Source organism: Oratosquilla oratoria, chromosome 2, assembly GCF_046742065.1.
Source record: "Oratosquilla oratoria isolate Oo_2021 chromosome 2, ASM4674206v1, whole genome shotgun sequence".
Lineage (NCBI taxonomy): Eukaryota > Metazoa > Arthropoda > Malacostraca > Stomatopoda > Squillidae > Oratosquilla > Oratosquilla oratoria.
This window is the reverse complement of record NC_134778.1, coordinates 1964362-1979361: the sequence shown is the minus strand read 5'-3', so window position 1 is coordinate 1979361 and position 15000 is coordinate 1964362. Positions and strand designations below refer to the sequence as shown.

General features: G+C 49.4%; 1 protein-coding gene across 3 annotated transcripts in view; it reads left to right on the top strand.

The window, feature by feature from the left end:
- LOC143036769 (protein kinase C-binding protein NELL1-like) overlaps nt 1–15000 on the top strand; it is a 458642-nt gene that overhangs the window by 180801 nt on the left and 262841 nt on the right. The gene's annotated exons all lie outside the window — the stretch shown is intronic.

Below are 15000 nucleotides of genomic sequence, written 5' to 3'. Positions count from 1 at the left end.
CTTTTTCACTGCGGCTTCCTTGATTTGCGCCACAACCAGCGGTCGTCCTGGACTAGAATTGCAAAGTCCAACTTCGTCGATCGTTGTTCACTGGTTCGAACCATTATCCCAATACTTGTCTAATGTTTCCATCGCCTGGTGACAGTCAGGACATTCATTTAGACTATCTTATGTCCCAAGTTTCTCTCGCTACCTGTTGAGTGACTTGCGTTCTTCCCCACTACCTGCTTTGTACCCTGCCTCCTCTTCCCCACAACCTTTTGGGTGACCTGCCTCCTTTACCTCCTTATCTGCTTCCCCCACATCCCACTTTCACTCCCACCGTCCCCTTCTCACTTGCCCATAGCCCATCCCATTACCTGTTGGGTGACCTGCCTCCTCTTCTTGTCTTACAAAGGATTACAAAGGATTACAAAGGCGGAGCATGCCGACAGGAGACCTTTTGGCCCATATCTAGGTCGGATGCGAAAAAAAATCATAACTAATAAAAAATAATAATAATAATGTATGCAACAAACAAAATACATAAATAAATGCATAGGTACAGTTGAATAACAAACAAACAGGCAAACAGTAAACAATGATAAATTGACACAACCAATAATAAATGAAAATCAAACAGACAAATGATAACAAAACAAAAACGAATAATATAAAATAAATTATAATCATTACAGCATCTTGCTTAGGTGTTTATCTAAATGAGTCTAAAGATTCGAACTGAACTACATTGCACTACCTGTGCAGGAAGTTTATTCCATTCATTAGCTACACGGTTGGCAAAGTTGTTTCTACCTACTTTTACCCAGTCTCCTCTTCCTCATCTGCAAATGAAGTGTTCTCATCGGGGACACCCCTCTGACTTGATGAACTAAGGTCGAAGTGTTGAAGGAAACAAATGTTCTACGGCCGGAGCCTTTGTCCAGAGCCACTCCACCCCCCACCCACCTCCCTTCTTTGCACCCAAGACGTTTGTAAGTACGCTGTGGTGGCGCGCAATTATACGCTTACGTCTTCGCATGAGGGGTATTTTCCTTGCTGGCACAGAGTTTTGGGAATTGCTCAGCTCAAACTGTGCACGAAAGGGTGAGCGTCTTGAGACCTTGATCCAAAGGTAAACCAACCATTGTAATATAGGGTTCTCTTATCCTTGTTACAAAGGAACTGTGCAAATAACCAATTCGTGCATATTGTTAACAAGGATTCCTAAAATCCGTCCAGTCTTTTTTAATTCAATTTGGTTCTAACAGGGTCAACGTTGTGGATGTAATTAGGTTTCAACTTAATTGAAATGCAAAAGTAATTGAATTGATGACTTTTAACCTTGTTAAATTAATCCACGTGGATTATATATATAAATCAAGCACGACGATTTGTATGGAAATGTGTTACGTTTTATATAATTTCAAAGATGTGCAGAAGCAGATAGCTTGGGCAAACGTTAATCACCAGTAGCAACTGGAATCTACTTAGCTGATTGAAATTAGTTGTGCTACAGCGGAATATTCAAACAGTGAGATGGTGAGTGGTTGCTTCAGTGATCAGCGCCGAAGAAAATCTCTACGTAGTAGAATTGTAGCCTTAGAGAGGACTGTTGAGGGTCTTAAAGAGGAGAACAGAGTTCTTCTCTTGAAGGCCCAAAACACGGACTATAAACCATGTTTGGAACCTGGATGGGAAAAAGTGACAAACAAAACGCGGGGAGATGGTAAAAAGCCTTTGCCAGGCCCGCTCGAATGCAGAAACTCTTTTTCAAGCTCTCCCGGGTCTACAAGAAAAAGAAACGAAGAAGATGCAAGAGAAGAAGAGTAGGACAGTCGCTAGACCCCTGCCCATAGCTAAGATTTTTGTTTTAGGGGATAGCCAGGTGATATATTTAGATAGGGCCTTCTGTGACAAAGATAGGAAGCATAGGATCCAAGTGTTTCCCCGGGGCGGGGATAGGTGATGTTAGAGACAGGATAGAAGAGTGTATAGTCGAGAAAGGTGTGAAACCCATAGTTTGCTTGAGTGCTGGGGGAATGACATAGGTAAGTTAGGGAGTGAGGAATTGTTTGCGCGGCTCCAGGATGCGCTAGATTAGACTAGGAATAAGAGAGGGGTTCCTATTGTATGTGGAATCCTTCCGAGGCGTAGAGTTGAAGGCATGTGGTCACTTCCTCCTCCCACTTCCTCCTCCCACTTCCTCCTCCCACTTCCTCCTCCCACTTCCCCTCCCCTCTCAATTCCCCTCCCCTCTCACTTCCCTCTCCTCTCCCACTTCCTCTCTTCCTCCCACTTCTCCTCTCCCACTTTCCCCTTCCCACTTCCCCTCCCTCTCCCACTTTCCCTCCTTTACCTCCTCATCTACCTAGCCTCTCCTATGCTTCCTCATCTACCTCCGTCCCTCCTACTTCCACCTCTCATTTACCTCTTCATCTACCTTCCCTTCTTTTTCTCCCAACCTCCTCACCTACCTCCCGTCCTCCTTTACCTCCTCATCTACCTCTCCTCCTTTACCTCCTCATCTACCTCACCCCGTCCCACCCTCACCAACCGTAACCCCCGCCGGGTTCCGGCGAGGGGGGAAGGGGGTTGGGGGGGTTGGGGCGGCGGGTTGTCCAAAGAGCTACGTAGAGGGGCAATGGCGAAGGCTTAATTTTCCGGCTGGCTTGCCGTTTTCGGCCCGCCAGCCACCAGTCATGGGAAGAGAGAGAGAGAGAGAGAGAGAGAGAGAGAGAGAGAATGAGAGAGAGAATGAGAGAAGGGGAAGGGGGATGGGGGGAAAGGGGAAGGGGGGGAGACCAGGTGATGGGGTATGGGGAAAGGGTGGGGAAGGAAAGGGTACGGTTTTGGGAATGAGGGGGGAGGAGGAAGGGTGGTGGGGGAGAGAATCGTTGGGGTGGCGAAATGGGAGGGAGAGAAGGGGGATTGGTGTGGAGGAGGGAGGGAGGGAGGGAGAGAGGGAGAGAAGGGTGGATGGGGAGTTGTGTAGATGGGAAGAGAATTGGCATACTGAGGGTGAGAGTGACGAGCGAAAGTGTAAAGAGGAGAGGAAGAGAGCACAAATTGGCCTCTCTTTAGCAAGAACAAAATCTACGAATGTTGTCGCCGTGAAGGAGCCAAAGGCTTTGAGGAGAAGGAAGGACAGAAAAGTTAAGAAAAAAAAATGAAAGTGGAAAAGAGGACAGGAGTAAAATCGGGTAATGGGGTGGGAAGGAGAGGAGCGGGGGGAATGGGGTTGGAGGGTTAGGGGGGCGAAGTTTTTATTCATTTTATTCATTTATTTATTTATTTTTTATTTTCATCTATTTATTTCTTATTTCATTTGTTTGTTTATTTATTCATTTTCTATTTATTTATTTATTTATTATATTTTTTTTTTCTTTTTTTTTTTTTCTTTTCTTTGGGGGGAGGAGTGAAGTATCACTCCCACGGGCTTTGTTTGGGCGAAGCTGCTACAGAGAATGAAATTTGTATGAAGATCGTTTGGGTTGTTAAGTTGGTCTGTTTCTCCAGGTAGGGGGGAGGGAGAGGGGATGGAGAGAAGGGGAGGGGGCGGAAGTGGGGGAGGGAGGAACGGGGGCGGGAATGCGAGGGGGAGTTGATCTGGACTGGGGGGGGGGCATTCTGGTTTAGCAAATGTTCACAAGTGCATTTCTCTGTGAATAGGAGAACAATAACGAATGTATGAGCCGGCGTGTTATTTGTAGTTGTTTATGTGATTACACGACTCCTGACCATCCAGGAGACTTGAAGGATTAATGGTTTTAGCAAGAATGAAAGAGTTGAGGGGGGGAGGGGCAGAGAGCGTACAAGAGTCGTGGAAATCATAACTAGTTTCATTCGTTCATGTATACCTTCATTTTGTTTTGTTTTTATCTGTTTGTTAATTTGCCTCTGTTTATTTCCTCTTTTGTTCACTTATTTGTTTGTTTTCGTTTATGTTTTGTTTTTGTGTTTTGTTTTTCCAAGCGGTTAGGCATCTCTGTGGTTTGTTCTGTTGGCAACCCTGACTATTTTGTATTTTCCGTTTCCCGTTTTCTATTTTCTATTTTACCTGCAATTGCTGGGCCTGCAGTACTGGTGCAGAGTGGATAGCGTCGCTGCCACCACTCGTCTTCGAAACCCATCAGCGCCTTCCTTCGTTCACATTTGCAAGTGCAACCCCAAAGGCTGGCATTCGGTCGCCAGACCAAGTCCAAGTTCTCTTTTCCAAATTTGAGTTTTTTCCCCTCTCTCTCTCTCTCCTCTCTCTCCTCTCTCTCCTCTCTCTCCTCTCTCTCTCTCTCTCTCCTCTCTCTCTCTCTCTCTCTCTCTCTCTCTCTCTCTCTCTCTCTCTCTCTCCGTCTCCCTTTGACTCTCTCTCCGTCTCCCTTTCACTCTCTCTCCGTCTCCCTTTCACTATCTCTCCCTCCCTCCCTCTTTCCCTCCCTCCCTCCCTCTCTCTTTTTCTCTCGTGCATATAAACACGTTCTGCATACGGCAGATGGGAAGGATGAAACACGTGCATGCAACACTAAGTGGGCAAAGGCAGATGCGCCTCTACAGATGTGCGGTGGTGGAGACTGACAGACGACGAGCTCCGTAAGAAGCCAATTTATCTTTGAATCGATTAACATCATCAACAGCAGCACCTCATAAGTAATCCCCCCCTCCTCCTCCTCCTCCTCCTCCTCCTCTTCCTCCTCTCCTATCCCTTCACCCTCGCCTCCGCTGCCCTCCCTTCCTCTCCCTTTGCCCTGTGCCCAACCCCCCCTGTCCTTCACATTTTCCTCCTCTCCTTTACCCTTCCCTCCCCTTCCTTTCCCTTTCTTTCCTCCCTTCCTCCCCCTCCCCCCTACACTCTTCTCCTCTGCTCTCCACTTCCCCCTTCCCCTCCTTCACATCCTCCCCTCTATCCCCCATTCATCTTCCCCCCCTCTCCCCTTCCCCCAGTCTCCCTCCTAGAGCACACTGGATCTGATCCATGAATTCCCTCCTCAGAAGGAGACTCCTCCTCCTCCTCCTCCTCCGTGCTGGAAAAATAACTTTACACAGCTTCTGGTGCCTCACCCTTCAAGAATCCTTTGTCACCTTTCGTCGGGTCCTCCCCATTTCCCTCCCCCATCCCCCATCTCCCCCCTCCCCTCCCCTCCCCTCCCCTCCCCTTTCTTCGAGGGTCTATATTACGGGTTGGGCACAGGGTCTAACCAGGTGGTGCTCATGCGTAGTAAGTACATCGTCAACTCTCGATTTCGTTACCCGGGGGGTACCTTACTCCGTGAAGGTAACTTTCCGTGGCAGGGGCACGTCAAAGGAATGGATCAGGAAAGGCTCGCAAACCGCGTGGAACCTTTGAAGTGGACGGAAAAGGCTTTATAGGAAGATTGAGATGGATGGATGGATGGATGGGGCGAAAGGAGATCTGGATGCAAGTGGGATGTCTGCTTAACACGGGTGGGAGTGTAAAATATAGGGATGAATGGATTGCGGATGGATGATCGGATGATGCGGTCTGGAGATGTGTTCATTGCATCCACTTCGTTATTTGGGGAAATGAGAGAGGCCCTCCCCCCCCCACTGGGGAAGAGCTGTGCCTTGCTGCACTGCGTTTGACCCTAGCAGTGTGGCAGGGGAAAGAAGGGGAGACTATCTCCCTCATCCTCTAGGAGATGGATCGGGTGCCTGCTTCGAGGGAAAGGTTGTATGTGTGTGTGTGTGCGTGCGCGATTGAATAAGTGAAATATGTTTATGTAATCTAAATGTATGTCACACAAATCAATGTCCAATTGGTACTACATATGCATGTACATGTAAATGTATAATCTATATATGTGAATATGAGCAACATTTTCCGTTGTTGAAAAGTTAAGCTGCCGCCCAAATGTCTGGAGAGAAGGCGTATATGGGTCATTGTATGGGTCCCTCCATCTTCCATATCCCTCCACTCTCCACACACTTCCACCCTCCACACACTTCCACCCTCTACCCTCCACCCTCTACCCTCGACCCTCCACCCTCTACCCTTCACCCTCTACCCTCTACCCTCTACCCTCCAGACTACACCTTCCATCCTCTACTCGCCTCATCCACCCTCCGTCCTCCGCTCTTTACACCTCTACTTCTACGCCCTCACTCCCCCCTTGCACCTTACCCCTCCCCCAACACCTTCCCCACCCTCGCACCTTTCCCCTTCCCCCTCACACTTTCACCCCTCGAAAAACACACGCACACACACACACACACACACACACACACACACACACACACACACACACACACACACGAACACACACACACGTGCGTGTGTGTGTGTGTGTGTGTGTGTGCGTGCGTGTATATACATATTCATATATGTATATACATATATATATATATATATATATATATATATATATATATTTATGTATATTACACATGCCTACCTTAAGCTAGGGCCTCCCAACATCTTCCCTCTCTCTCTCTGTGCACCACTCGTGCCGACCCCTCCTCCCGTACTTCCATTGTTGTTCGTTTCTTCTTTTCTTCCTATCCTTCCCCCAACCCCGGGCCCCTCACTGACATCCTAGACTCACACCTTTGAAAGGTACTACGTGTATGTGTGTCTGGTTTACAGTGCTGTGATGCATTTCAGCTTTGGGTGGGAACCGAACTTGGAACGTTGATTTAGACGCGAGCACAGTACCACTACGCCAGCAAGCGTGGGGATTCGCGTTTATGTGCGCGTGTTCCTGTGTGTGTTCGTTTGCATGTGAGAGCGCGTGCGTACGTATCCGCGTGTTTGAATGCGCTTAGATCGGCCTGTTTATGTGCATTATCGAGATCATGTATTAACCTCTGTTTCCGTCCTAGCCCTCTTTTGTTTTTCAATTTCCCTCATGCCAGTTCCTCTTCCTGTTTGTATCTGTCTGATTTTGTCTGTGTTTCTTTGGGTGTCTGTTAGCCTGAGTGTGTCTGCCTATCTACCTTTTTGGGTGTGTCTGCCTGTCTGGATGTCTGTCTGGATGTATATCATCATCATCGTCATCAGCTACATGCACTCCATCTTCACAAAAGAAGGAGAAAAAGAAACGAAACCGCTTTGCCGTGTGAAGGGAATCGAGGTACGAACGAGCGCGTGGATGTAGTAAAGTGAGTACAAGTACGTGCGTGCGGGTGCGCCGCCAGGTCTCTGAGGTCGGAGAATGAACTCGAGAAGTAAACACGGAATTCTTGATACGCGCTCTGATGAGGCAAAGAATAGCTGGAGGTGTGAAGTGGAGGTGGAGGTGGAGGATGGAGGTTGAGGAGGTTGGAGAGGAGGGTAAAGACGAAGGTGGGGGGATATTGAGGAGGATATTAGAGGAGTGGACGTAAAGGGGTGAAGAGGATGAAAAGACCACTTTTACCACCACTATTACCCCCTACCACTACCTCTACCACCACTACCACCACTACCCTAGCAGCCGCTGCTGCCACCACCAACATTACCAACACCACCCATCACCACTACCACCACCACCACCACAACCACAAAAGCTCCTAAGCTTTATGACCCATTAAGAGGAGAACTATTGTTAGAAAAATGTTGTTTATTTATTCATTTATATTTTTCTATTTATGTCCATTTCTTTGTTTATTCGTTTGTGTATTAATTTTTGTCTTTCTGTTTGTTTCTTCATTTCTTCATTATTTATTCATTTCGAAACGAAATAATGTTCGAGTTGTTGGTACAAGTTCGAGTGGAGGTAGCGGGCATGGGACGGACGCAATCAGGTTCTCGAGAGCCTCCGTTGATTCGGACCTCACCGGGCCAATCACGTGATGAGGCGATGGCGCCCGAGAGAGAGAGAGAGCGCCGGCGATTGGTCGCTCGCCGCTTCAACGAACGGTGTACATACATGCTCTCTTCGTGAGGCTCCGATGAGGACTTTCGCTTTTTTCGCCGCCTGCTCTCTCTCTCTCTCTCTCTCTCTCTCTCTCTCTCTCTCTCTCTCTCTCTCTCTCTCTCTCTCTCTCTCTCTCTCTCTCTCTCTCTCTCTCTCTGTCTCTCTCTCTGTCTCTCTCTCTGTCTCTCTCTGTCTCTCTGTCTCTCGCTCTCTCTCGCTCTTTCGCTCTCTCTCTTTCGCTCTCTCTCTTTCGCTCTCTCTCTTTCGCTCTCTCTCTCTCTCTCTCTCTCTCTCTCTCTCTCTCTCTCTCTCTCTCTCTCTCTCTCTCTCTCTTTCTCTCTCAATCTCGCCCGCTGTCTCACCCATTTCGGTCTCTCTCGGTCTCTCTCTCTGCCCCTCTCCCTCTCCCATTTGCATACATACTCAAGCATGCATTTATGCAAGCACATACACGTGCATACACATGCACCCAGTTACAATCGCGAACAATTAAAATGGAAACGTGCAAGGCTCTTCTAGCAGGCAATGCGGGCGGCGCGGACGGGCGTGAGGGTGTGCACTAAGATGAGAATTACCAAAGATTTTTTTTTTTTTTGGGGGGGAGGGGGAAGGAGTTGCTGAGGCGCATGATGCAATGCACTCGTTAATTCATGACTTCGCTGCTTCATTCAGCCAAAGGCATGTTAGTGTTTTGGCCTTGCCAACCCCGCTATAGCGCCCTTGTTTATGTTGACGTCAAGGATCGCCCGACCTCGTTAGAGTAACAATCTTATGGTTTTTTTTTCTTCGCAACTTGTAGTGCAAAATTAATGTAGGTCTTGGGTTTGCCCTTGTATGATGCATATGCACACGCACACGCACGCACGGACACATACACGCACACATACACGCACGCACGGAAACACACACACACACACACACACACACACACACACACACACACACACACACACACACACACACACACACACACACACACACACACGGACACACGCACGGACACACACGCACGGACACACACACACACGCACGGACACACACACACACACGCACGGACACACACACACACACACACGGACACACACACACACGCACGGACACACACACACGCGCTCGGACACACACGCACAGCCACACACACACGCACGGACACACACCCCCACGCACTGACACACACATACACACACGCACCCGGACACACATACACACACGCACCCGGACACACACACGCACGGAGACGCATACACGCACACGGACACGCACACACACACACGCACGGAGACACACATACACGCACACGGACACGCACCCGGACACACACACGCACGGACACACACACACACGCACGGACACACACACACACGCACGGACACACACACACACACGCACGGACACACACACACGCACGGACACACACACACACACACACGCACGGACACACACACACACGCACGGACACACACACACACAGACACACACACACGCACGGACACACACACACGCACACACACACACGCACGGACACACACACACGCACGGACACACACACACACGCACGGACACACACACACACGCACGGACACACACACACGCACGGACTCACACACACGCACGGACACACACACACACGCACGGACACACACACACGCACGGACACACACACACGCACGGACACACACACACGCACGGACACACACACACGCACGGACACACACGCACGCACGGACACACACGCACGCACGGACACACACGCACGCACGGACACATACGCACACACACACGAATGGGTACGAGCACACGCGCACACGCACGTGTATTTGTGTGAATGATACAAATAATATTAATGTAATGATCATAATAATGATAACAGTAGTGATAGTAATAGTAATACTTATAATACATAGAATACCTAAGGATTTTTCCCGCTTACAAGGGAAGTAGCCAAAAAACGAAGGCATAAGATCCACTCCCACCCATTCCATTCATTCAATAATAATAATAATAGTAATAATAATAATGATGATGACTGATGATGTCATCATAGTTCTGTCTGTGGAGAGTTAACATTGATCGCAAATTAAAAACTTTCTTTCACGGTGATTATAGCCCCTAGAGATATTTTCATTACGTATTAAAGGTTTTGTCACTAAGTGAAAAAGAGAGAGAGAGAGAGAGAGAGTAAAGAAAAAAAAAAAAAAAAGAGGAACTACTGTTACCATGAAACTTGATCGAGGGTTTGAGTTGTCCCCGTGACGATTCCACCAATGGAACAGGCGATGGTATCGCCAAAGGCAATTGATCTTCGTTTTGTAATTCTTTGTAGTCTTCCGTCGGTGATGCTCCTCCTGACGGTGGCTGTCGTGGCTGACTGACGTCCCTGAAAGGGTCTGACGACGCCCGAGGATCCCTGGCACGGCCTCAGAGTACCTGGCTTTTTTTTTTTTTTTTTTTTTTTCTGATGGAGCTAACAGTGGCTTTTGGTGGCATCCGACGAGTTAGCGCCTGAAAGAATTTGAGTAGCTGATAGTACCTGGTGCCTTGTGGTTCCTGGTAGTGTCGGTGGTTTCTGGTGGCTTCTGTCGGTGCCTTTGGCTCTTGGTGGTGCCTTGGTGTTTCTGGTGACATCTCGTGGCTTCTGGTGTAGGTTAAGAGCCTCCCTCCCCCCCCCTACCCTCCCTAAAAAGGAGGAGATGGTTCCCGGACCTCGACTTCTGGAATGGGCCACTTATGAAAGAGAGCGAAAGAAGTTTCACCCCCCCCCGCGGGGGGGAAGTGAGGGAGAAGTGGGGGAAGTGAGGGAGAAATGGGGGGAAGTAGGAGGGGGAAGAAGGAGGGGGTGTAGGACAGGGAAAGTGGAGGAGGAAGAGAGATTGGGGAAGGTAAGGAAGAAGAGGGAGAGGAGGGAAACGCCTTGGTTGCGCGACGGAGGGTTAAAGGGAGGGGAGGGAGGGAGGGAAAGGGAGGGGGAAAAGAGGAGGAAAGGAGAGGAGGAAAAGAGGTAGAAGGGGAGGGAAAGTGAAGGGGAGAGTAGGAGGCTGGATAGTGGGAGGTGGAAGAGAGAGTAGGAAGAGGAGGAAGCATAGTGGAAGGTGGAGTTGAAAGGAGAATGGAGGTTAGAGTCACAGCGAGGTGTTGTAATTGGAGGCTGCCAGTTACGGTTCCTGCCTTGAAAGGTGTTCGGGCTCTTCACGGGACGAGGACGACCTGGCAAAGGAGAAGGAGCCTCGCACGCCGGGAGGCGCTCAGTAGCTTCGCCCGAAGCCGTCACCTTTGCCCGATGTACTATATGCGCCTTAGGGTGGGGCAGGTAATTAGGTCACGTCTTGGAATTGAAAAGGAGTGCGGGATTCGAACCCACAACTAAGGGAATGCGAGACCAGCACGCTTTCGATTATGACACCAGAGGAGCTAAATCAGCCTCGGGGTTCGTGTGCGCAGGTTCGAGCCTATGGTCACTCTTGAGCAATTGTTCCCGACCCCCGAAACCGAAGTTACTTCGTAAGGCACCGTACTCTAGACTCTGAAAAAGCGCAGTCTGTGACAAAAGACCGAATCAAACAACAAATCAATTTCCCTAGAGATCGAGTGTGAGATCGAGTGTGAGAGCGAGTGTGAGAGCGAGTGTGAGAGCGAGTGTGAGAGCGAGTGTGAGAGCGACTAAGTGCGAGTGAGAGTACACCACCTAAACTAAATGAAATTCTAAAATTGAAGTGAAGTCCACGAAGTGCGGGATTTCCCATACCAACGACGTCGGTATCTTGTGAAGATTTGATTTGCATATACGTGCAGCAGCCAGTAAACAAAACATTGGACACTGTGACACATCGTGGTGAAATGATGTTGTATATGGCAGCATGTGGAAATTCTTAGAGCGCAGGAGTGTTGTGTAAGTTCGCGTGATCACGGAAGCGAAATATTTACACAATACACAATTGTGCGCCAACTGACGACGGCCGGCTGACCTCAGCGCTCAGAAATAACACTCTCCGACACTCCAACAGTTGGTCAGCCGTCAGCCGGGCGTGTTTACCTTGCTCAGGCGCAAACACGCCCGCAAACACGCCCACAAACACAAGTTCGTTCACCTGCATAACACGCGCCCTCACTACCGTCTGTTTTGTTTTTTTCACATACGTGATGTGACCCATGACGTCATCCACGAGTGTCATGACTGTGTGTGTACGCGTACTGTGCTTCTAACACGTACGCACACCCACGCCCATATGTATGCACGCACGTGCGAACGTGACATGCGCGCGCAATTACAGCACACAACACAACGCAGGTAATTATGCACTAACAATCACGCGCGGACAAAGTGCTCGTATGTCCCTCGCGTCCAGCTCATTCGTTTACCAGACACCTTCCTCCTCCTCTCCTTCCCCCCCCAACCTTCCTCCCCTCCCCTCCCCCTTCCCCTCCCCTCCCCTCCCCCTCCCCTTCCCCCTCCCCTTCCCCCTCCCCTCCCCTTCCCCTTCCCTCCCCTCCCCCTCCTTCCTCTCCCCTCCCCCTCCTTCCCCTCCCCTCCCCCTCCTTCCCCTCCCCTCCCCTCCCGTCCTTTCCTTCCCACTCACCCTCCCTCCACTCCTCCCCCCTTCCCCCCACTCATCCCCCTTCCCTCCCCCTGCCCTTCTTCATACCCTCATTCCCCTCCTTCAACACTCACTCTCCCCACTTCCTCCTCCTCCTCTCCCTTCTTTCCCTCCTCCTCTCCCTCCTCCTCTCCCTCCTCCGCCTCTTCCTCCTACCCATTTTCCTCTTTATCCTTCCCCTTCTCCATCCTCACCTTCTCCTCTCCTCTCCTTATTCACACTTCCCCTCCCTTCCTCCTCCTCCTCTACCCTTCCCTGTCCCTCCTCTTCCCACTTCCTTTTCCCCTCCCCCTTCTTCACACTCCCTCCCCCCCCTTTCCCCATGCTCTCCCCTTCTTCCACTTGTAGTAACATTTCCACATAATATTGTGAAATCTGTGTTTGGTTACTCTCGTAGGAAACTGGATCCTCCACACCAGAAAGTGGATCTTCCACATCACGTTCAAGTGGAAGATGGTGGTTCGGAGTGGGTTTATGGGCAGTGATGTATGGAAAATTGGATAAGAGTTTAGGGGACGGCCGAAAGGAGGCTGGGCATTTGTCAACCATTTCTTCCAGTAACTTGTTGAAATCGTCGGCAGACTCTGTGTATTGACCGAGTGAGATAGAGGAAGGCAGGCAGGCAGGCAGGCAGGCAGGCAAGGAGAGGTGGAGGGAGGGAGGGGGGGAGGCATGGATACAGGGATGGATTGACTGATGGATACAGGGATGGGTTGATGGATACATACAAGGGTGGATGGAGAGAGGGATTGAGTCATGGATGAAAGGATTTATGGATGGAGGGATGGATACAGGGATGGAGAGAGGGGTTGAGCCATGAATGGATGGATTTATGGAGGGATGGATGGATGGATGGATGGATGGATGGATGGATGGATGGAAGTTTAGATGAGCGACTTGGTCGTTGCACAGGAAGATGATAGATAGAAATAGATGTATATGGTAATCGATGGACATGACGGGCAAAAACTTACGAATAGAAAAAGTTGACGTCAACAAGACAGTCGGGCGCCAAAGTCCTTATAAGGAAATCGACAAATCTTTTCTCGTTGTAAATGTTTGTATACAAAATAGTGTTTCATAGCAATAATGCGGAGAGTGATGGTTTTGTTTGGATGCAAAAATAAATAGACAAACGAGTGAATAGATAAATTGGTAGAAACATAAAAAGAAAATTAAATGAATATTTATCGGGAATCTGCAGAGATGGATGTCCAGATACAGATGTCTTTCACCAATGAGAGAGAGAGAGAGAGTCAGAGTGAAAGAGAGAGAGAGTCAGAGTCAGAGTGAGAGAGAGAGAGAGAGAGAGAGAGAGAGAGAGAGAGAGAGAGAGTCGTTGGTTTCCGCTAGGGGGGAGGGGGAGTTTTGCTGTCTGACTTGGCTCAATTGAATAAATGGGATAACAAAGGACGGTGAATAGACACCCGCTAGTTGACGGAAAGGGGAGTGTGGGGGGGGGGAGGTTGACAGTGAATATGTTTGGTTTGACTGACACAAACTGCACAAACTCTCTCTCTAACTCTCTAACTCTCTCTCTCTCTCTCTCTCTCTCTCTCTCTCTCTCTCTTCTCCTTTCTCTTCCGACTATATACTTATGCTTCCGTTAGCCTCTGAGGGAGTTTGCTCAAATAAAAAAAAATCTGTCAACGAAGCGGTAGGAGCTGTCTAGGTGGTATGCGGCGGTGGTGGTAGGTGGTGTTAGGTGGTGGTGATAGTGGTAGTGGAGAACGTGGTGGTGTAAGTGTTAGAAATCATGGTGAAGGCACCAATACCATCAACCCCCTAAGGAAGCAAATCAATCCGTGTGTGGTGTGTGTGTGTGTATTCACCTTGGTCTTTGGATCACGTGTTGGACTCGTGATCGACAGCTATTTCCCTCCCGGAAGAGAGCTCAGAGCTCGTATGACCGATCTATGGGTAATGCTATGACCTTACACACACACACCCAACTCCCCGCCCACGAGAGTCAGAGTAACGACCCGAAGCCCAGCGATACCGAAATAATTTCGGCCCTGGGCAGGATTCGAACTGGGTACTGCGAGCACCACCGTACTTGGCAATCCAGTGCTCTACCAACCGCGCCACCGTGTGTGTGGGGGGGGGGTAGGAGGGGGGTAAGGAAGGGGGTTGGGGTGGTAGCTGTACCTATCGTTCAAGTGGATCATTGGTCCAAACTGATCGAGTGTTCGCATTCGAGGACGGATGCCGGGAGGGGGGAGGGGGGGCGTGGAGGGGCGGTGTTAGGGGGAGGGGAGGGGGGAGCTTTGGCGCGAAATGAATGTGAAGTGGGTTTTGAGGTGGAAGCTATGTGCGTGTGTCTTTGTGTGTGTGTGTGTGTGTGTGTGTGTGTGTGTGTGTGTGTGTGTGTGTGTGTTTTCTTTCTGTCCCTCTGTCAACCTCTGTCTCTGTGTCTGTGTCTCAATATGTCTGTCATTGTCTTTCAGTGTCTGTCTCTCTGATTCTGTTTTCTATCCGTCTTTGTCTCTGTCTTTTTCTGTCTGTCTTTGTCTGTCTGTCTTTGTCTTTCTATCTCTGTTTTTCTCTTTCCGCCTCTGTCTTTCTGCTTCACTGTCTTT